The sequence below is a fragment of the Oncorhynchus tshawytscha genome, linkage group LG13 (genome assembly GCF_018296145.1).
Source record: "Oncorhynchus tshawytscha isolate Ot180627B linkage group LG13, Otsh_v2.0, whole genome shotgun sequence".
NCBI lineage: Eukaryota > Metazoa > Chordata > Actinopteri > Salmoniformes > Salmonidae > Oncorhynchus > Oncorhynchus tshawytscha.
In genome coordinates this window covers 65,669,656-65,682,742 of record NC_056441.1, presented here as the reverse complement: position 1 = coordinate 65,682,742, position 13,087 = coordinate 65,669,656, and the positions used below count along the sequence as shown (strand labels likewise).

Here is a 13,087-nt window from a genome sequence, read left to right as displayed (position 1 = left end):
GAGAGACTGATGACAAAGCAGTGTCAAGGACTGACCCTGACCCTCCTTTGTATTTATGATCGAAAAGTCACAACTGACCCTAGATCAGCACTCCTATTCTAAGAGGCTTTATGGAGATGGGCCCCAGTTATCTGCTAAAAACAAATACCATGGTCTTATTGACCAAATGTATCTTTATTTTCTTGTTTGTTTTTTCATGCCATACAGTAAGCATTTCATTTTCCTTCAATGCATCACATGGTCCTTAACTTTCATAATGAGCAGCCTATACTTGTTGATTTAATAGTATGACTGGGGTGATGGCTATTTTTTTAAGTTTCACTGTCCATTTCCCCATTAAATCAATTATAACATTTCATAGTTTATATGTTGACTGTGGTTGTGTCTCAAATGGCACCTTATTCCCTATATAGTTCACTACTTTAGGGATAGGATGCCAAAGTAGTGCACTATATATGGGGTAGGATGCTGTTTTAAGATTCAAATAATGTGACTTGTTTAGAGCATAATTTCCTGCTGGTTCAGGAATACTGAATCCTCAAACAAATGTATATCCGGTAGATTGTAAAACATTTTAATCTCAAATGAAAGTACCTTGACAACCATAGAAATGCTGTCTGTTAGAAATACCTGATTCACTAGTACTGTAATGATTATATCATAGCCTTGTGCTTTTATTATAGCGTTGGGATTTTAATGATACTGTCACACTGACTGGAAAGTGCATTTCTGTAAATAACACACAAATACACTGCTCAAAAAATAAAGGGAACACTTAAACAACACAATGTAACTCCAAGTCAATCACACTTCTGTGAAATCAAACTGTCCACTTAGGAAGCAACACTGATTGACAATAAATTTCACATGCTGTTGTGAAAATGGAATAGACAACAGGTGGAAATTATAGGCAATTAGCAAGACACCCCCAATAAAGGAGTGGTTCTGCAGGTGGTGACCACAGACCACTTCTCAGTTCCTATGCTTCCTGGCTGATGTTTTGGTCACTTTTGAATGCTGGCGGTGCTTTCACTCTAGTGGTAGCATGAGACGGAGTCTACAACCCACACAAGTGACTCAGGTAGTGCAGCTCATCCAAGACGGAACATCAATGCGAGCTGTGGCAAGAAGGTTTGCTGTGTCTGTCAGCGTAGTGTCCAGAGCATGGAGGCGCTACCAGGAGACAGGCCAGTACATCAGGAGACGTGGAGGAGGCCGTAGGAGGGCAACAACCCAGCAGCAGGACCGCTACCTCTGCCTTTGTGCAAGGAGGAGCACTGCCAGAGCCCTGCAAAATGACCTCCAGCAGGCCACAAATGTGCATGTGTCTGCTCAAACGGTCAGAAACAGACTCCATGAGGGTGGTATGAGGGCCCGGTGTCCACAGGTGGGGGTTGTGCTTACAGCCCAACACTGTGGAGGACGTTTGGCATTTGCCAGAGAACACCAAGATTGGCAAATTTGCCATTGGCGCCCTGTGCTCTTCACAGATTAAAGCAGGTTCACACTGAGCACGTGACAGACGTGACAGAGTCTGGTGACGCCGTGGAGAACGTTCTGCTGCCTGCAACATCCTCCAGCATGACCGGTTTGGCGGTGGGTCAGTCATGGTGTGGGGTGGCATTTCTTTGGGGGGCCGCACAGCCCTCCATGTGCTCACCAGAGGTAGCCTGACTGCCATTAGGTACCGAGATGAGATCCTCAGACCCCTTGTGAGACCTTATGCTGGTGCGGTTGGCCCTGGGTTCCTCCTAATGCAAGACCATGCTAGACCTCATGTGGCTGGAGTGTGTCAGCAGTTCCTGCAAGAGGAAGGCATTGATGCTATGGACTGGCCCGCCCGTTCCCCAGACCTGAATCCAATTGAGCACATCTGGGACATCATGTCTCGCTCCATCCACCACAGACTGTCCAGGAGTTGGCGGATGCTTTAGTCCAGGTCTGGGAGGACTTTTTTTTTGTAGAGCAGTGTATATCATTTTGTATCCTGCATGAGACTTCCCCGACAACATATACAGTGGGGCAAAAAAGGTATTTAGTCAGCCACCAATTGTGCAAGTTCTCCCACTTAAAAAGATGAGAGGCCTGTAATTTTCATCATAGGTACACTTCAACTATGACAGACAAAATGATACTTTTTTTCCCAGAAAATCACATTGTAGGATTTTTTATGAATTTATTTGCAAATTATGGTGGAAAATAAGTATTTGGTCACCTACAAACAAGCAAGATTTCTGGCTCTCACAGACCTGTAACTTCTTCTTTAAGAGGCTCCTCTGTCCTCCAATCATTACCTGTATTAATGGCACCTGTTTGAACTTGTTATCAGTATAAAAGACACCTGTCCATAACCTCAAACAGTCACACTCCAAACTCCACTATGGCCAAGACCAAAGAGCTGTCAAAGGACACCAGAAACAAAATTGTAGACCTGCACCAGGCTGGGAGGACTGAATCTGCAATCGGTAAGCAGCTTGGTTTGAAGAAATCAACTGTGGGAGCAATTATTAGGAAATGGAAGACATACAAGTCCACTGATAATCTCCCTCGATCTGGGGCTCCACGCAAGATCTCACACTGTGGGGTCATAATGATCACAAGAACGGTGAAAAAATCCCAGAACCACACGGGGGGACCTAGTGAATGACCTACAGAGAGCTGGGACCAAAGTAACAAAGCCTACCATCAGTAACACACTACGCCGCCAGGGACTCAAATCCTGCAGTGCCAGACGTGTCCCCCTGCTTAAGCCAGTACATGTCCAGGCCCATCTGAAGTTTGCTGGAGAGCATTTGGATGATCCAGAAGAAGACTGGGAGAATGTCATATGGTCAGATGAAACCAAAATATAACTTTTTGGTAAAAACTCAACTCGTCGTGTTTAGAGGGCAAAGAATGCTGAGTTGCATCCAAAGAACACCATACCTACTGTGAAGCATGGGGGTGGAAACATCATGCTTTGGGGCTGTTTTTCTGCAAAGGGACCAGGACGACTGATCCGTGTAAAGGAAATAATTAATAGGGCCATGTATCGTGAGATTTTGAGTGAAAACCTCCTTCCATCAGCAAGGGCATTGAAGATGAAACGTGGCTGGGTCTTTCAACATGACAATGATCCCAAACACACCGCCCGGGCAACGAAGGAGTGGCTTCGTAAGAAGCATTTCAAGGTCCTGGAGTGGCCTAGCCAGTCTCCAGATCTCAACCCCATAGAAAATCTTTGGAGGGAGTTGAAAGTCCGTGTTGCCCAGCAACAGCCCCAAAACATCACTGCTCTAGAGGAGATCTGCATGGAGGAATGGGCCAAAATACCAGCAACAGTGTGTGAAAACCTTGTGAAGACTTACAGAAAACGTTTTACCTCTGTCATTGCCAACAAAGGGTATATAACAAAGTATTGAGAAACTTTTGTTTTTGACCAAATACTTATTTTCCACCATAATTTGCAAATAAATTCATTAAAAATCCTACAATGTGATTATCTGGATTTTTTTTCTCATTATGTTTGTCATAGTTGAACTGTACCTATGATGAAAATGACAGGCCTCTCTCATCTTTTTAAGTGGGAGAACATGCACAATTGGTGGCTGACTAAATAAATACTTTTTTGCCACACTGTATGCCACAGCAGACTTCTGTTTTACACTGTAGTTCCTCAGCATATCTGTGCAATATATCACAACCAAGCAGCAAAAATATGTCCTTGTTTTATATTTGATGGCACTTACAGCTTTGATAGGCTCTGCAAAAGTAATGTTGTTGCAGCTTGTCTCCGTAATGTTTAGTAATTTTAACACTCTTTTTAATTAAGCAAAGTATTTCCAATATTTTTATAACCATGTTAATTATTTTAAATTACAAATCAAATCAAATTGTATTTGTCACATACACATGGTTAGCAGATGTTAATGCGAGTGTAGCGAAATGCTTGTGCTTCTAGTTCCGACAATGCAGTAATAACCAACAAGTAATCTAACTAAAAATTCCAAAACTACTGTCTTATACACACAAGTGTAAGGGGATAAAGAATATGTACATAAAGATATATGAATGAGTGATGGTACAGAGCGGCAGAGGCAAGATACAGTAGATGGTATCGAGTACAGTATATACATATGAGATGAGTATGTAAACAAAGTGGCATAGTTAAAGTGGCTAGTGATACATGTATTACATAAAGATGCAGTAGATGATATAGAGTACAGTATATACGTATACATATGAGATGAATAATGTAGGGTATGTAAACATTATATTAGGTAGCATTGTTTAAAGTGGCTAGTGATATATTTTACATCAAATCCCATCAATTCCCATTATTAAAGTGGCTGGAGTTGAGTCAGTGTGTTGGCAGCAGCCACTCAATGTTAGTGGTGGCTGTTTAACAGTCTGATGGCCTTGAGATAGAAGCTGTTTTTCAGTCTCTCGGTCCCAGCTTTGATGCACCTGTACTGACCTCGCCTTCTGGATGATAGCGGGGTGAACAGGCAGTGGCTCGGGTGGTTGTTGTCCTTGATGATCTTTATGGCCTTCCTGTAACATCGGGTGGTGTAGGTGTCCTGGTGGGCAGGTAGTTTGCCCCCGGTGATGCGTTGTGCAGACCTCACTACCCTCTGGAGAGCCTTACGGTTGTGGGCGGAGCAGTTGCCGTACCAGGCAGTGATACAGCCCGCCAGGATGCTCTCGATTGTGCATCTGTAGAAGTTTGTGAGTGCTTTTGGTGACAAGCCAAATTTCTTCAGCCTCCTGAGGTTGAAAAGGCGCTGCTGCGCCTTCTTCACAATGCTGTCTGTGTGGGTGGACCAATTCAGTTTGTCTGTGATGTGTATGCCGAGGAACTTAAAACTTGCTACCCTCTCTACTACTGTTCCATCGATGTGGATAGGGGGGTGTTCCCTCTGCTGTTTCCTGAAGTCCACAATCACCTCCTTAGTTTTGTTGACGTTGAGTGTGAGGTTATTTTCCTGACACCACACTCCGAGGGCCCTCACCTCCTCCCTGTAGGCCATCTCGTCGTTGTTGGTAATCAAGCCTACCACTGTTGTGTCGTCCGCAAACTTGATGATTGAGTTGGAGGCGTGCGTGGCCACGCAGTCGTGGGTGAACAGGGAGTACAGGAGAGGGCTCAGAACGCACCCTTGTGGGGCCCCAGTGTTGAGGATCAGCGGGGTGGAGATGTTGTTGCCTACCCTCACCACCTGGGGGCGGAAATCCGAGCAAGGGTAGCATTCCAGAGGGACATCAGAGACTGTAACATTCTTTGCTTCACGGAAACATGGCTCACTGGAGAGACTCTATCGGAGTCTGTGCAACCAGCTGGTTTCTCCACGGATCGCGCCAACAGAAACAAACATCTTTCTGGTAAGAAGAGGGGCGGGGGCGTATGCCTTATGGCTAACGAGACGTGGTGTGGTCACAAAAGCATACAGGAACTCAAGTCCTTCTGTTCACCTGATTTAGGATTCCTCACAATCAAATGTCGACCGCATTATCTACCAAGGGAATTCTCTTCGATTATAATCACAGCCGTATATATTCCCCCCCAAGCAGACACATCGATGGCTCTGAACTAACTTTATTTGACTCTCTGCAAACTGGAATCCATACATCCTGAGGCTGCATTCATTGTAGCTGGGGATTTTAACAAGGCTAATCTGAAAACAAGACTCCCTAAATTGTATCAGCATATCGATTGCGCAACCAGGGCTGGCAAAACCTTGGATCACTGCTATTCTAACTTCCGCGACGCATATAAGGCCCTGCCCCGCCCTCCTTTCGGAAAAGCTGACCACGACTCCATTTTGTTGATCCCTGCCTACAGACAGAAACTAAAACAAGAAGCTCCCACGCTGAGGTCTGTTCAACGCTGGTCTGACCAATCTGATTCCACACTCCAAGACTGCTTCCATCACGTGGACTGGGATATGTTTCGTATTGCGTCAGACAACAACATTGACGAATATGCTGATTCGGTGTGCAAGTTCATTAGAACGTGCGTTGAAGATGTCGTTCCCATAGCAACGATTAAAACATTCCCAAACCAGAAACCGTGGATTGATGGCAGCATTCGTGTGAAACTGAAAGCGCGAACCACTGCTTTTAATCAGGGCAAGGTGACCGGAAATATGACCGAATACAAACAGTGTAGCTATTCCCTCCGCAAGGCAATCAAACAAGCTAAGCGTCAGTATAGAGACAAAGTAGAATCTCAATTCAACGGCTCAGACACAAGAGGTATGTGGCAGGGTCTACAGTCAATCACGGATTACAAAAAGAAAACCAGCCCCGTCACAGACCCGGATGTCTTGCTCCCAGGCAGACTAAATAACTTCTTTGCTTGCTTTGAGGACAATACAGTGCCACTGACACGGCCTGCAACCAAAACATGCGGCCTCTCCTTCACTGCAGCCGAGGTGAGTAAAACATTTAAACGTGTTAACCCTCACAAGGCTGCAGGCCCAGTCGGCATCCCCAGCCGCGCCCTCAGAGCATGCGCAGACCAGCTGGCTGGTGTGTTTACGGACATATTCAATCAATCCCTATCCCAGTCTGCTGTTCCCACATGCTTCAAGAGGGCCACCATTGTTCTTGTTCCCAAGAAGGCTAAGGTAACTGAGCTAAACGACTACCGCCCCGTAGCACTCACTTCCGTCATCATGAAGTGCTTTGAGAGACTAGTCAAGGACCATATCACCTCCACCCTACCTGACACCCTAGACCCACTCCAATTTGCTTACCACCCAAATAGGTCCACAGACGATGCAATCTCAACCACACTGCACACTGCCCTAACCCACCTGGACAAGAGGAATACCTATGTGAGAATGCTGTTCATCAACTACAGCTCGGCATTTAACACCATAGTACCCTCCAAGCTCGTCATCAAGCTCGAGACCCTGGGTCTCGACCCCGCCCTGTGCAACTGGGTACAGCTGAACCAACACCTTAGTTTGTTATTCAATTACATCTTCCTTGAAGTGCAAGATGTCAATTATTTCTGTCTAAATATTTCAAGAAACATTTATTATAGCTCAATGAAGTGAGTTGTTTCTTTAACGCTTTTTCTTATCACCATGCATGTAACTATGTTTGTCAATAAAATGTTCTAATGTCTCTTATAGCTGAATGTGTCATGTATGTTCTCAAGTTCACTACACCGTCAACTTGTAATTGATTTCGTAATTATTAATAGATGTGTAACAGATGTGGAGTTTTGGTTTTAGCTGTTATTTCCAGTGATCGTTCATATGACAGGCTCAACTGGAGCGGAACTTCGCCTTCTGCAGAATAACATCAAATGAGAGGATATCATTCGTTGCTATAGATGATGATCATATCCCGCGCGCCGCTCGGTCATGGCGGGTCAGCAACGTGCACTCGATGTTTTCCACCGCAGTGTAAAAGATCATAGAAAATAGTAATGTGGGATTGATCGAGGCTTACCAAATAATGTGATGGGCAGCGACTCAAGTAAAAGGTAAGATATCTTCAGACGTAGCCTACACCTATGAAGTTATCAGATTTTATCACATTTTTAGACAGTTTGCGCAGTATACTGCTTTAGCCTACTAATTAATCTACATTCTGATCTACATAAGTGATACATTTATATAGGAGGCTCGCAACAATATTGATATATGGATACATGTACGTTTCTGCGTGCAGCGAATAGAAACAGGTGATGAGCGCCTATATATTTGAAAAGTTTTAAATGTATGGATATGTATTCGAATAATAAACAGATTAATGAAATGTACGTAAACAGAAAAATTTGTTTTTAAATCCAATTTAAAGTAAGTCTTACAATGAAATTTCAGAGGCACATGGCCAGTATGTTATGAGTGCACTGAGCTGTTTTTAATGCAAGGAAACTACTGGTCTGTGGGGAGTTCTATTAAAAGGGACGGGGGAGTGGCTCACTGTGGCTGCTATGAACTTCTCTTGTTGTTGTGCCTGGAGTAGAATGTACTAAAAGCAATTCAAACAGACTGGACTCAGATCGTCTACATGAAAATATCATGAATGAATGTCTTCAATATTTGTTTGTTTATTTGGCATGTTGGCACATTTTCGGTTTCATATGATACAGTATCTCCCCTATCCAATGCTGATTTACTCCTGCATGATTCTAGTGTGGCATATGCCAGTAAGTAACCTCGAGATGTTTGACATTTAATTGTAGTTACATGCATCACACAGCAAAACGTATAATTAGAGCCATCACTAATTAGAAAGCCACTGTCCTCAATGTAGAGACAGGCATCAAGCCAAGAGAGACGACGCTATCAAGCCTGGCATGGCCTTGTCTCCAATATGGGAATATCCTTTGCTGACGGAATTCGCCACCTTGGCCCACCTGGTCTGGCAACACAGTGCATGGTGCTCGGCAGTGGAGCCCCAATCCCTGAGGCCCTCCTCCTCCCAGGAGACAGTCCTCAGAAGCCTGTCATGGAGTGGCCTCTCCCTGGCTTAATCTCTATCTTTCTGCCTCAGTTCCCACACCCTAAATTCCCTGGGCAAGACAATTTCCAGGTAGTCCTCCTTAATTTGCATTGAGCACTTGGACCACAGATGTTATCAATGTTTTCAGCAGATCTAATGAACTCATCAATTGACATCTAGTTTATTCTATTTCCACTGTATTTAATGTTCTTATATTGTGTTGCTCTACAGGTTTTATCCAAGTCTGAGATACTGAAGCATGGGGTCCTGGAACAGTCAAAGGAGGAGGTCATCATTCAGGTAGGTAAGCTGCTATCCTGAGCAGGCTTTAGCTTAGGGTCTGACTTAGTTTAGGGGATAACATGCTGGAAACAGTGACTCACTGAGCTCTAATAATGACTATGCCAATTATCCCTAAGAACTTCTGTGCAGCAAGAAGCATGGTCCCATGGAGCTTTTGCTGTAAGAAAAACAACCTTTACCATTATTCAAGATACCTGGTTGCATTCAGATCCCTCCTAAATCACATTGTTCTACTGAGTGTCTTTGCTGACATCCACACTTGTTGCTGCTGTTGTGTGTTGCCTGTTGTGTTGCAGCGGCAGGTCAGCCACCCATTCCTCCACAATCTGCAGGATTGCTAGCAGACCCAGCGTCACCTCTTCATTAGTGAGTGACTAATGTGATCTAACTAGATCCCTCCTTCCCCTTTGTTTTATCCTCTCTTTACCCTCCCTGTGTCTCACGTAGTTTCATTGAAATGTCGTGGAAACAACATTAATTCAACCAGTGGGTTCTCACTCTCCCTAGCAGGAGCGTCTACTATGGCATTGACTGGCCTTGCTGCTATTTAGTGTTGTCTCCCTCAGTTTGAGCCCCATGACTCATCTGAATAATTATACTGCCATCTGCTGAGATTTCAGGGTGTAGCATACAATCCTGTGGCCTCTGAACTGGTTTCCCCTTCCTTTGATTTATTAATAACACCCTTATTAGTGGATAAAGGCATATTTGAGTTAATTTGTCTCTGACTGACACACATCTCCTTACCCAACATAACCCCTTTCCCCTCTCACGCTTCCCCCAGCCTTAAAAAACTTGCCACTGTGTGACTTCCGACAATTTAATTTTTTCCTGTTGCTTCTCTCCTCCATTGCTCCTTCCTTTTCAAGTGCTTGTGTTTTATCAGGGGTCATCTAGTCCCAGCCCTGGATCAGTGTACTGTACATATCCTTGTTACTAAGATGGATAATTGTGTGTGACTGTGTCTGTCTTCCGAAAGTGTGAATACTGCAGTACTGGAGACCTGTATACCTACTGGTTACTGAAGGGCTAGTTTGGGGAGGATGAGGCTCGGGTGTTTGCTGCAGAGCTAGGCTGTGCTTTGGGTGAGTGTCCCTCAAGTGTATATGCACACTATATTTCTGCAAAATGTGTATGAAATCTGTCAGGACCCGGTTACGAACTCAGGTCTCCGGTGTGAGAAACAGTCACTTAGTAAACTGAGCCACTAATAGTCGGCAGAAGATGAGGCAGACACAGCAGTACTAGAGACGGTGATTTAATAAAGAAAAAAGGAAAACATCTTCAGGCAAAAATATAAATCCACAACGTCAAAAGTAATTCCAAGAGAAAAAAATGTATATCCTCCAAGACACAAGTAAAATCCACAAAGTGGTAAGAACAGCAGGGAAAAAACAAACCTCAAAAGAATAATCAAAAATAAACAAGAACAAAACCAGAGTACCTCAAGAAAATCCAACAAGAGAAACAAAAGTTCTAAGCATGGCTGGGTGCTACATACAAACACAGAGCAAAGAACTGAGGAACACTAAGGGTTTAAATACATTCAAGGGAAATGAGGCACAGGTGCAACTAATAACTAGAACAAGGGAAAAACAAAAGGGTCAAAAAGCACAATGGGGGCATCTAGTGACCAAAACCTGAACAATCCTGGCCAAATCCTGACAAAATCATTGTTTAAGTTTCATCTTTACTTGGAATATAATGTGTGTCCCCGATTGGTAGGTTTCCTTCACAACTTTGGGATCATGCATAGGGATGTGAAAGTATGAACATTTGTTTTGATAATGAACATTATACTTTATACATCATTCATGCATTCTTGTATCTAAATAACATATATTTTTAACTTCACAGAAAAGATAATAATCATCTGATTATTCTGGATTTTTTAGATGGAGAATGTCCTTCTGGCTGACCAAGGTAATGCTGGCTAAAATAAAATAATATATTTATATATATATATAATATATGCCATTTAGCAGACACTTTTATCCAAAGCGACTTAGTCATGCATGTATAGCACATGGGGATGTGTGAAACTTACTCCTCAGCCTTAAGTGTCCCGCTTGCACCACCTCATTGGCTATCATTTGAGGTGGTGCGATTGGCTGAGACGCTTGAGGGAGGACTGTCACATGTGTTTGTGAGGCAGAGATCCTGAGTTGGCGCCAGGTATGGGCCAAATCGGGAGCAAGTGGTCCCCGCTAAGCAAGCAGTGTGATGTCTTTTACACATGCATACATTTTACTTAGGGTTTAGTTTACTTTCTACTACAATAAAATATAAGAGAACACTAGAGGGCCTTATAATAAAGTGGACACTTCAGGATTGTTGTTGTATGGAAGATATAGTTCTATAGTGAAACTAATTTAAACTTCATATTAAACAGGTAGAACAACCAGAATTGGATTTGTGAAGTACTGTACATAAAATACTACTGTATCTATTTGATGCAGGTCATCTGCGTTTAACTGACTTTGGACTCTCTCGCCGTCTTGAGCGGGGCGCAAGAGCATTTACAATTTGTGGGACAATCCAATACATGGGTGAGATGCATGGGATCAGGCAAAGTTAATGATTACTACACATTAAGCACATATTATAATCTCACTGTGATGGTCCTCTGTCTGAACAGCTCCTGAAGTCCTGAGTGGGGGTCCCTACAGACATGCTGCTGATTGGTGGTCTCTCGGGGTTCTGTTGTTCTCATTGGTGACTGGAAAGGTGCAGTAACCACCACAGTTCATCATCTTAACTGAATATGTAATGATTTAATAGTTGTTAGAAAGGTTGTTTAACTTATTTTTTTGAGCTCAGTCCTGTCTTGCAAATCTAAATCTAGAGATGTTGTTGATGCTAATTCTGTCCTTGTCACCTACATAGTTCCCTGTGCCTCCAGAACCAGACCACTCCAACATGCTGAGAAAGGTCATAGATTGCCCATACTCCATGCCCAAGACCTTCTACCCTGCACTGACCCTTCTGCTCACAGAGGTCAGAGGTCATGTGTAGTGGATTGTCTCAGATTAGGAAACACATTTACCTTTTAAACAGAATATCAACAAATTCTCAATGCTCTTATTTCTTTCTCTATCCTATTTGTGACTCTAGCTCCTATGCAAGAACCCAGCTCATCGCCTGCATAGCCTGGAGCTCTTCCAAAGGCAGACATTTTTCCGTGGCACTTCCTTTGACTCTCAACTGCTACAGAAGAGACCCGTTGAACTAATTCTAGAACTGAAGAACCATCCTGATCGTCCAGCCATAGCCATGCGAGGCCTGTCTATGGACAGCTTCCAGAACTTTGACTGTGACATACTCCACTCCCCTACCAGCTCCACTGACATGTCACCTACTTTGGCCAACATTGACCTGAGCCCGACTCTGGCTACAGCTCAGGGTTTTAGTGCATGATATATGCCTGTGCTACTATGACTCAATACTGACTGTAGTGGAAACAAGTATGGACATGTATTTGATATATACATTTTGTACCACATGGATACATGGTTGTGAAAAAGCTCCTGTATGTTTTCTTTATTTACATGGCCTATTTGGCTCCCTCTCTTCCTCTGTATACCTCTTTGCATACAGATTTAATGGGGTGATAATTATAGATGAGCTTAAATGCACTGAAAACCACCACTTACCAAAAAAGTTTAGAACATTTCTATTTCCCATTGAGTACTGCAACTCAAAGCCTCTCAAGGCTCTGCTAAATGGCACTTTCCACATGTGGATCAACCACCTGCATGTTTGACCTTTTACCTTTGTTATTACATTTGTATAAGAAGATCTCTATTTTCCTGAAAATCCTTTCACATATATATTTTTTAACAAAGTATTTATTTAATTCTGTAGGTTTGATTGCTTAGGCCATCTGATTATTTGATTGACTGTTGTGTGTGATCACAATGTCTTTGACTGTTCACAAAGTCCTGCTCTATACCCATCTCTCATTAGATTTCACTAACTGTTGTTGTGTTTTACCCAACCACAGTGACATCTGAAAAATGAAAGCCCCTATGAACTCATGATGGAGTTGTCTCCTGTCATGATATACTAGGAGAAATATCAAAGGAAATAGGTACCTTTATGCATAGCCTCTATTTGGAGCCACTTGAAGTGTTAGAAAGAGTTGATAAGTTCCACAGGTTTTTTAGGTTAGGTGTTTTTAGCTGTTCCAGATATAGAGACTTGAGTCACTTCAGACACCTGATCATCAGTCATGACAGCAGAGAACATACACAGGTTTGAGCCAGTACAATACAAGAGGAGGCTTTCAGTTTATTGTAACCAACAGAAAAGTATACATCTTACAGCATATTATTCATTTGGA

General features: G+C 43.1%; 1 pseudogene; it reads left to right on the top strand.

The window, feature by feature from the left end:
- LOC112266133 overlaps positions 1 to 12,782 on the top strand; it is a 36,751-nt pseudogene extending 23,969 nt beyond the window's left edge.
- The last annotated feature ends 305 nt before the right edge of the window (positions 12,783 to 13,087 follow it).